The 11,352-nt window shown below is 35.6% G+C and overlaps 1 protein-coding gene and 2 long non-coding RNA genes across 5 annotated transcripts in view; 1 reads left to right on the top strand and 2 right to left on the bottom strand.

The window, feature by feature from the left end:
* Frmd5 (FERM domain containing) overlaps positions 1-11,352 on the bottom strand; it is a 146,660-nt gene that overhangs the window by 19,870 nt on the left and 115,438 nt on the right. The gene's annotated exons all lie outside the window — the stretch shown is intronic.
* LOC139986821 (uncharacterized) lies at positions 36-976 on the bottom strand. The gene is made up of 2 exons (XR_011799720.1): positions 877-976; positions 36-731 (listed from the first exon to the last, which is right to left on the bottom strand). It is a non-coding gene; the product is annotated as an uncharacterized lncRNA (long non-coding RNA).
* LOC139986820 (uncharacterized) lies at positions 1,118-10,365 on the top strand. Of its 3 annotated transcripts, none has more exons than XR_011799718.1 (4): positions 1,118-1,250; positions 1,359-1,480; positions 9,614-9,699; positions 9,771-10,365. It is a non-coding gene; the product is annotated as an uncharacterized lncRNA (long non-coding RNA). The 3 variants fall into 3 exon arrangements; XR_011799719.1 differs by having other exon boundaries at positions 9,758-10,365; XR_011799717.1 differs by having other exon boundaries at positions 9,614-10,365.

The following is an 11,352-nucleotide window of genomic DNA, read 5'->3' as shown; positions in this document are numbered from 1 at the left end:
CTACAATATATTAAAGTTATAAAAGCAATGATACAATTTGTATCGTTATGTAATGTTGTACTAAAGTAATTTTAATTTATTTTATTCGTTACTATTAAAAAATACTGACTACAATATATTAAAGTTATAAAAGCAATGACAATTCTTGCCAATATAATATGGAAAAAAATTAATTAACTTGTAAATTATTTCATGTGAAAAGTCAAATGTGTAGCATGTCAAAACACAGTAGTTCTGATAAATAAAAAGAAATAAAGCACTACGACAAAACATAAGAAAACATTTTTATAATATTTATTATACAGCCTTCCAAACAACTGGAATTATATAATGTGTGAATTGATATGGTATTTGGAATGATAATAAGCAAAGCTTACATGTTTAGTTTAATTTTTACCTTTATTTTTAATTTTTATGGATAATTTCATAGAACATAGTATAATTAAAGTAAGAAAGTAAAGATATAGTTTTTAAAATCGAATTTGGCAGTAAAGGCAGCTTTTAAGAGCGAAATATACATTTGAAATGGTAGAAACCTGCAATAGTAATATTTCTAATCTTAGAAAATAAATATCTACTTGTTTACATTTTTTATATATACTGCTTGATACGCAAAAAAAAAGTTATTTTCGTTTTAGAAACACGTCGATACTTTTCAAATCGCACAGCGTCGCCGGTGTAAGATCGTTATGAGATCATGATCCTCGTATGTAAAGGACTAACTGTATATTCTGAAATAAATCCTTAATATGTAATTCGATAATAAATAATTAATACGTAATAACGTAATTGTAACGCTTATGAAAATTTGGCTAAGTAATTCTTTAATCCAACAGTATATCTTAGACAACAAACAATCTAGTTATCATATTTTACCTGTTATACCTGTTATAAAAAAAAAAGCCTCGAAATCTGGCGTTCGTCCGGTATTGTTGACGTTTTTTCCATCAGGACCTTCTCCTCAAGGACTGCTCGAGTTTTGGGCGGAATCGACGGTCAACGAGCATACTAATTGGGTTTTGCGCTCGGTAATTAGCCAATCAGCATTTCCACTCGAACTCTAGGTTTTGCCGAACTCTCGATCGAGACGAGTCGATGGCAGAACTGTTTGATCTATCGAAAAGCAAACATCTCTTCGAAGAGAAATCGTTTTATTGACAAATAAAAAGCGCTTTACTTTTCGCTTATGTTTAATTTGAAAATTGTCTCAAGATGCAATACCGTTATAACAATATTATTTGACTCTTCCAGTAAGTAAACATTATTAATTTATTAATTATTAATTGCAATTAATTTACCAAATAATTGACGCTGTCCTTAGTAACAAATTGTATACAATATTTTATGCTTTCTTACAGATTTCTTCCAGTCTGCGTTTCCTCCATGAGACTTGACGATTCTAATTTGATGGCTTCGTCGCTTCACGAAAACTTCCCTTGAACCGTAACGATATCAATGACTATATTCGTTCCATCTAAACGTAAGTCGCATGCATTTATGTTTCTTTGGACATGCGAATCATATCGCAGAATAAAAGGTCCTATTCGACACGGGTGATTGGTTATATTACGTAGAATTTTTGATTTTTGGTTAGGTGTTTATTATACCCGTGGCTAGTAATATTTTCTTGTCTCTGCTTTATTTATTAGTTGATATAAAATCTTTTCTGATATAAAACCTCAAAACCTGTGGTTTCTTTATATAAAATATAAAATCCAGGCATTTATGTCAGCTAAATCTAAAATATTAAAGATACTTTATTATAAAATTCTACCGTTTCAAGTAAGCCCCTTTCGCTTTTTCCAATTTCGACTGTTTTATGTTTTAAGCTCAGAATGAAAACTTTCTTTTTCGGCTTACTTTTATAAATTGTGAGTGTAATCTCATTTGATCCTTCTTCGTTTTACAAATTTTTGGGAGTTTTCTTTTGTTTCCGCGTATTGTGCCAACTAGTGTGGTTCTTTTGGCGAATAATTTATATGCCAGTGACAAGCTTGTAAAAAAATTATCGGTCGTTATGGCCTCCCTTCGTACTATACGGTTCGATAAGTTTAAGTACCACAAATTCACCCAGAGGTTGCGACGGAGCTCGTTTTTCGTTCTTTCCTAAATAAGGAAATCCATTTACAACAATCGAATCTAAAGTCAAATAATTGGTTTGCGTTATTGACCGGATATTAATTTCTTCAAACATTTCAGTTCCGTCGAAATCTCCTTCCAAATGTGAGTGAAGATCTTGACAACACTTCAATAAATATTCATCATCTAAATTCCCAATCTCATTCATGTATAGAAAACCGAAAATATTTTGATGATTTGTATATCTACCGTTTTACTAGAATTTATCAGCCCCTTTTAAGTTTTTCTGTCCACAATCTCCATCCTTGCTAGCTATAGCGGTTCTTAAGAAAGCATATTTCTGTGTATAAAATTTCCTGTTACAAAAATGAATAAAATCACGTGACAAAAAACATTTACTACAAGATAGGATAAACTACATATTTCGTTAGTTTGTATGTAGTTGAAACATTTCTCTGTTCTTGCTCACTTTACTAAAATTTTAACATTTGGCGCGAAATTAATTTAATAATAACAAATTCAAATTCTCAACTAGTTATATGTATTGGATTTCATTTGTATGACTGTCATACGTCTTTTCTGCTACGCGATTTCAGTTAGGGTTGATTTTAACCTAAAAGAGGGGAAATAATTTTTGGTAATGTCCTTTTGCTATAAATATATGAACGTGATCCCTATCGATTTTATTGTATTGTAACACTGTGAGAGTGAGGATCTGGATTAACATAAATTTATACATTATACTTAAAGGTATAAGTATAAGTATATTTATATCAATATATTTTTCTATTACAAATTCATCAGTCAAACTAAACAGATTTGTGGTGGATGGTATAGAGGGTTAATAAAATGTGAACGAGAGATTGCTGTTGCAACCCGTCAAATATATTTCGAATAAATTGAATAAGTTAATAAATATAAATATAAATATAAATATAAATACTGTCGAGAGACGCTCATACAAACGTCGCAAAGACTGTGTATGATCGCTCGCGGATAACTCGATAACTCGTACAATTCCGTTAATTACTGTTAATAATCCGTATAATAACTCGTGAAACTCGAATGATAACTGATTCACTCGCGATCGCGTCCGTTTATTTATAGTGGGCGGGCGAGAGTCGGAAAATTAGAATTCGTCTTTGATCGACGGTTGCACGTAGCGGCGACATCGCTTTGCCCGAAGTTTATTTATCTTCACGATTCGTGTCTCAAGGCGGTATCAATGTCCCGAGGCAAAACAACATGAGTCGCTCTCGATTCTCATCGTCCTCTGACTCATGTGCCGCTACAGATTTGTCAATTGTATCGTATGGAGGACAAAGCGACGTTAACGGAAGAACACTGCTTCGCGTCTTTCTTCGTCCTTCATACGATAGATCTGACAAATTAAGGTTAAGATATGTCTTAAATCAATAGTTTTTGGCATAAAATTTGGAATGCTAGATGGGTCAATTAATGTAAGAAAAATAAACGTGTCCCTTCGAACCAAACAAATTTCGTTAAAGATATCTTTTTGATAAATTTAGTTAAAAAATATCTTGTGTATTATTGATTTAATTCTGGGGTTCTATGATGGGATATTGGGAAATGATATATTATCATATATATTATTTTAACTGTTATAATATATGTATTATCATATTATATTAATATGATAATACATATGGTACAACGGTTAAAATAATGTAGTAAATCTGCAAACTACTTGGTTGCTTCGGTTTTAAATGCATTAAGAAGTGTACAAAACCTAATTTTTGTTAAGACGTTAAGGTTTTAAACGTTAACCAATTACATTATATGTATTATTCATAAGAGTTTATGTATATAAAATTTACTGGAAAACTAGTTCAATCATACGTTACGCGTGATAATGAGAAAATTATACCTTGTCCGTTTTGTTTAAGCTGTACTGGTTTTCATGCAGATTTTAACGATAACATGATATTTAGAATTATTTTCATTTCAACTACTTATCACCTCTGAGACGCAGCCTTCAATAAAAACATGGAAAACGCAGGAAGATTATCCAAGAAACAGATATTTCCACGGTGAAGATGGAAATAAGCGATTACAAACAATTTGGCCACAGTTCTCCTACGTATCTGAAAGTCAAGAGAGATTACTAGTGGCACATGAGAAAGAATCGACTGGTGCGACCAGTATGGCAGATCGCACATACACAGTTCACATACCTGTTGCTTCTTCCAAGAACGATGAATTTGAGTGTCATCGAGCAGTTTGATACAAAGTATGGAAACAAGTTTCACCAAAAAGTCACAGATGACAACAAACGATCAGAAGATGAGCAATCGACGATCAACTGATATATAGAATAACGTTAAAAAAAATATATCCTTTGACATGAATACCGCTATGGGGGACAGCAGAAATGAGCCACCATTAAAAACACCGACGGTCAAGGAAGAAATCGGAAAATATGGAGAAAAATACAACATATACATTAAGAAGACGGAAATCACTAAATATCCAATTAAGTAGCTTGCACATAACACAAAGAAGGCAAATTAAATACCTAGGAGTCCATTATGTCACACAACCTACGTGAATATTTGGGGGTAAAGAATACCGCTATGGGGGACAGCAGCAACGAGCCACTATTAAAAATATCAACGGTCCAAAACTCTCGTAGAAAGAAGATTACATTCGCGGACGACAGATCTGTACTAGTCAGGCCCACTATCCAGAAACAACAGTCACATTACTACAAAAACACATTACAGAACTAGAAAAGTGGCTACAATATGAATAAATAAAAGCAAACCCCAGCAAATGCAAGCATACTACTTTTACACTAAGAAGACGGAAATCACCAAATATCCAATTAAGTAGCTTGCACATAACACAAAGAAGGCAAATTAAATACCTGGGAGTCCATTTTGTCACACAACCTACGTGAATATTTGGGGGTAAAGAATACCGCTATGGAGGACAGCAGCAACGAGCCACTATTAAAAATATCAACAGTCCAAAACTCTCGTAGAAAGAAGATTACATTCGCGGACGACAGGGCTGTACTAGTCAGGCCCACTATCCAGAAACAACAGTCACATTACTACAAAAATACATTACAGAACTAGAAAAGTGGCTACAATATGAATAAATAAAAGCAAACCCCAGCAAATGCAAGCATACTACCTTTATACTAAGAAGACGGAAATCACCAAATATCCAATTAAGTAGCTTGCGCATAACACAAAGAAGGCAAATTAAATACCTAGGAGTCCATTATGTCGCACAACCTACGTGAATATTTGGGGGTAAAGAATACCGCTATGGGGGACAGCAGCAACGAGCCACTATTAAAAATATCAACGGTCCAAAACTCTCGTAGAAAGAAGATTACATTCGCAGACGACAGGGTTGTACTAGTCAGGCCCACTATCCAGAAACAACAGTCACATTACTACAAAAACACATTACAGAACTAGAAAAGTGGCTACAATATGAATAAATAAAAGCAAACCCCAGCAAATGCAAGCATACTACCTTTACACTAAGAAGATGGAAATCACCAAATATCCAATTAAGTAGCTTGCACATAACACAAAGAAGGCAAATTAAATACCTGGAACTCCTTGCGGATAGGCAACCCACGAGGATATCTGGGCGTAAAGAATACCGCTATGGGGGACAGCAGCAACGAGCCACTATTAAAAATATCAACGGTCCAAAACTCTCGTAGAAAGAAGATTACATTCGCAGACGACAGGGTTGTACTAGTCAGGCCCACTATCCAGAAACAACAGTCACATTACTACAAAAACACATTACAGAACTAGAAAAGTGGCTACAATATGAATAAATAAAAGCAAACCCCAGCAAATGCAAGCATACTACCTTTACACTAAGAAGATGGAAATCACCAAATATCCAATTAAGTAGCTTGCACATAACACAAAGAAGGCAAATTAAATACCTGAGACTCCATTTGGCCACTCAACGTACGTGGATATTTGGGCGTAAAGAATACCGCTATGGGGGACAGCAGCAACGAGCCACTATTAAAAATATCAAGGGTCGAAAACTCTCGTAGAAAGAAGATTACATTCGCGGACGACAGGGTTGTACTAGTCAGGCCCACTATCCAGAAACAACAGTCACATTACTACAAAAACACATTACATAACTAGAAAAGTGGCTACAATATGAATAACTAAAAGCAAACCCCAGTAAATGCAAGCATACTACCTTTACACTAAGAAGACGGAAATCACCAAATATCCAATTAAGTAGCTTGCACATAACACAAAGAAGGCAAATTAAATACCTGGAACTCCTTGCGGATAGGCAACCCACGAGAATATTTGGGCGTAAAGAATACCGCTATGGGGGACAGCAGCAACGAGCCACTATTAAAAATATCAACAGTCCAAAACTCTCGTAGAAAGAAGATTACATTCGCGGACGACAGGGCTGTACTAGTCAGGCCCACTATCCAGAAACAACAGTCACATTACTACAAAAACACATTACATAACTAGAAAAGTGGCTACAATATGAATAAATAAAAGCAAACCCCAGTAAATGCAAGCATACTACCTTTACACTAAGAAGACGGATATCACCAAATATCCAATTAAGTAGCTTGCACATAACACAAAGAAGGCAAATTAAATACCTGGGAGTCCATTTTGTCACACAACCTACGTGAATATTTGGGGGTAAAGAATACCGCTATGGGGGACAGCAGCAACGAGCCACTATTAAAAATATCAACGGTCCAAAACTCTCGTAGAAAGAAGATTACATTCGCGGACGACAGGGCTGTACTAGTCACGCCCACTATCCAGAAACAACAGTCACATTACTACAAAAACACATTACAGAACTAGAAAAGTGACTACAATATGAATAAATAAAAGCAAACCCCAGTAAATGCAAGCATACTACCTTTACACTAAGAAGACGGAAATCACCAAATATCCGATTAAGTAGCTTGCACATAACACAAAGAAGGCAAATTAAATACCTGGAACTCCTTGCGGATAGGCAACCCACGAGGATATCTGGGCGTAAAGAATACCGCTATGGGGGACAGCAGCAACGAGCCACTATTAAAAATATCAACGGTCCAAAACTCTCGTAGAAAGAAGATTACATTCGCAGACGACAGGGTTGTACTAGTCAGGCCCACTATCCAGAAACAACAGTCACATTACTACAAAAACACATTACAGAACTAGAAAAGTGGCTACAATATGAATAAATAAAAGCAAACCCCAGCAAATGCAAGCATACTACCTTTACACTAAGAAGATGGAAATCACCAAATATCCAATTAAGTAGCTTGCACATAACACAAAGAAGGCAAATTAAATACCTGGAACTCCTTGCGGATAGGCAACCCACGAGGATATCTGGGCGTAAAGAATACCGCTATGGGGGACAGCAGCAACGAGCCACTATTAAAAATATCAACGGTCCAAAACTCTCGTAGAAAGAAGATTACATTCGCAGACGACAGGGTTGTACTAGTCAGGCCCACTATCCAGAAACAACAGTCACATTACTACAAAAACACATTACAGAACTAGAAAAGTGGCTACAATATGAATAAATAAAAGCAAACCCCAGCAAATGCAAGCATACTACCTTTACACTAAGAAGATGGAAATCACCAAATATCCAATTAAGTAGCTTGCACATAACACAAAGAAGGCAAATTAAATACCTGAGACTCCATTTGGCCACTCAACGTACGTGGATATTTGGGCGTAAAGAATACCGCTATGGGGGACAGCAGCAACGAGCCACTATTAAAAATATCAAGGGTCGAAAACTCTCGTAGAAAGAAGATTACATTCGCGGACGACAGGGTTGTACTAGTCAGGCCCACTATCCAGAAACAACAGTCACATTACTACAAAAACACATTACATAACTAGAAAAGTGGCTACAATATGAATAACTAAAAGCAAACCCCAGTAAATGCAAGCATACTACCTTTACACTAAGAAGACGGAAATCACCAAATATCCGATTAAGTAGCTTGCACATAACACAAAGAAGGCAAATTAAATACCCAGGACTCCTCTTAGATACACAACTTACGTGGATATTTGGGCGTAAAGAATATCGCTATGGGGGACAGCTGCAACGAGCCACTATTAAAAATATCAACGGTCAAGGAAAAAGTCGGAGGCTATGTGCAAGAACACAAGGAAAGAACGACAACACATCCAAACCAGCTGGCTGCTGAAGAGAGCAAGAAAGAAGACTATAAAGGAAACAGCCGACTAAAGTCACTAAAAAAATGAAATAGTCAAACTGGAAGATGGTATCCCGCTTGGGATATAAAGTATTTGGGCAAGTTTCGGACGCTTCGCTGTAATGTACAAGTTTCGCAATATGCTTTTATAGTCGCGTTATTTCATTAATTGATATTAACAGCGACGAAAGATTTCTTGTAAGGATTAACGGAGGATTTGTTACGCGAATGATACACTATAAATGAGATAACGATTCATTTATGACTCGTTAAGTCGCTCGAAAAGTAACTGCGATAATGCTTGGGCGTTCTGAAGAGAAAAGTAAAGTTACCGTCGGTTGAACTTTAGGGAAAAACTTGACTCATGAACTCAAGAGTAATTAGTCATCGTGGTCCATGGTTGACCGCTTCGACAACTTTATCTTTCATCTTGAAAGAAGCTACCGATCCAAACAGTGGAGAGGTCATAATCTGTAAACATATTTCTACTGAAGGAGGAAGAAAAAGGAAGGCACTGGTTTGGGGGTTGAATTTTGGAATTGCCGTTGCACGCGGGTCAAGCCTGAAAACGACGTTAGACGCAGAATTAATAAAAGCTGCTGTTCGCTTATTTAACAGCCGAAAAGCATTTAATTCTCTAATTTTCCCCTAAACGAATAAAGCTACATGTGAAACTGAAATAACCAAATACAAACCATACCGAGAAAAGAAAAAGAATGATGGATTTGAAGAGTCTCTTTGTTCCCTGGATCGCTTTCTTCGGATTACGTTCAGAAAAATTGTTAATCTAATTGTTAACAACTTTGGAATGCGATTCTTTGTTTTGTTGGCAAAATGTCTCTTGAAGTAGTTGACTTTGATGATCTTTCAATGGAAAGCAACAAGATATTTGAAAAAACATCATAATTTTGTGAGATTATAAATTACAAGGCCAAAAGTTTAGGTCGCTGCAAAAACCAGTACCATCGGTACATAAGTATGAATGAATAACGTTTATCAAATATATAATACAGCGGTATACAATACATGCAGTACATCAGATAAAAATTAATGAAATGTAATTTGTTAACGTGGAAGTAAAGTTTAAACAAGTACGCTCGAGCGTATAATCTAAAGCGTGAATTAACTTTGTTATTTACATTTAACATTTAAAACCGAATATAATATGTAGTTACAATGCGTTACATTTAAATTTAATAATATACATATATATATATATATATATATATATATATATTTATTACATTACATTATATTATATATTATATTATATTATATTATATATATAATATATACTTATAGGTGGTTTCGTGCATATTTGACACACGTCGAGTTTCTGTCGCAGTTGTTTTTTGTGTGTCCGTATTATTGACACCGTATGCATTGCGGTATGTCCTTCCTATAACAAGGTGGCTCAAACATTGTGTTTAATATTTAAAGTGACAGCTTTTTTTTCCAGTCGTTTTACTATAAAATTCACGATAAACGTACTGGTGCTCGTAGCACACGAACTTGACCCGAACCCAACACGAATCTCAGGAAATAATATACCAAATGCATATTGTAAGTACGTAAATACTAAAAATAACGTAGGTGTAATAAATAAGATGCAATTTTTAACGCTGTTTGCGAGAAGTGTAACGAATGAAATGGAACTTGTATTCTGTAATACAGATAAAGGAGTTTTTAGTAGAAATTAAAATAAACTATAGACATTTCTGTTTATTATATTTCATTATTATCATAAATTATTCATCTGTTTGATGTTACGTCTATGTCAGAATACGTATGATACAATTCATCATTTCTTGAGTTCACTCTCGAGTAACAACAAATTCGCAGCAAGAAAGCAGTGCAACATCACTACAAATCCTTTTAAAAAATCAGAATGTGGCGGATATAAACACAAAGATATCTTCATAAGTTTGTAATTGTGGAACATAACGTATAACAAATCGATGTAATTGTTTAAAGTGGAATTCAATTTGGAAAATGATGATGTAAAGATGATGAAGTAAATAAGTAATAAATAAAGAACAGTCAAATTCGGAACAGACTATCGTCGGAGTTGAGCCTACAAATAAATCAATGGCAAGACGTTTTTAAAATATTGTATCGGGGAGTATCGGGGATTTACATTTTTTGAAAGGATTTGTGGTGATTCATCCGTAATTTGTGCTCCATCGCTTTCTTGCTGTGAATTTGTTGCTTCTATCTAAAAAGATTTATGCGAAAATTAGCGTTAGGGATCGTGTGAATTTGAAAGAAGGGAAGAAGAAGGAGATTCGTGTACCTGATTATCATATCCATAAGATCGACATTTGCACCATTTTCCACAACATCTTATGCAACTACATCGCATTGTAATACGTTCTGTTCCACAACTACAAACTTACGAAGATATCTCTGTGTTTAAATCCACCACACTCTGATTGCCGTAGCTTTTTAGCTTCGCGTATGATTTTACGCCAGCTATTGAATGCGTCCTTAATATCGATAGTAACGAGTACGCGTATTAGTTTTTTTTTTTTTTTTTTTTCTTACAAGTGTCGACAATCCCGCGGACGACACATAGCGCATCGACCGTACCTCTTCTCCTGCTAAATCCGAACTGATCGGCGTGGAAGAGTTCCTGGCCCAGGTTCCTCTCGACGAGGGCTTTGATGTTCCCACACCTTGGTCGACACCGGCAGAATACCAATAAGCCTCAACAAGGTAGAGAGAAGAGGATCCTTCCTAGGTTTGGGGAAGAACGCCACTGAAGCCACCTTTCAAATTTTTTGGTATTTTACCCATTCTATTTATATCGTTGAACATGTTTAGGAGTTTCCCGAATCTTTGCTCCACTACTAATTTCGATATTTGCCCAGGTACCCCATCCACGCCAGCAATTCCTTCGGAGTTTAATCGTTTGACGGCCTTCTTCACTTCATCCCGCTATGCTACGATGCTGAGCGCTCCATCCTCGTCGTTGCCATGGGTCATTTCACCACCGATTTCATCAACCCGTGGGACAGGCTTCGTCTGGAAAAGCGTGCTTC

This window comes from Bombus fervidus, chromosome 4 (genome assembly GCF_041682495.2).
Source record: "Bombus fervidus isolate BK054 chromosome 4, iyBomFerv1, whole genome shotgun sequence".
In the NCBI taxonomy this organism is placed as follows: domain Eukaryota; kingdom Metazoa; phylum Arthropoda; class Insecta; order Hymenoptera; family Apidae; genus Bombus; species Bombus fervidus.
This window is presented reverse-complemented; position numbering and strand designations above follow the sequence as displayed.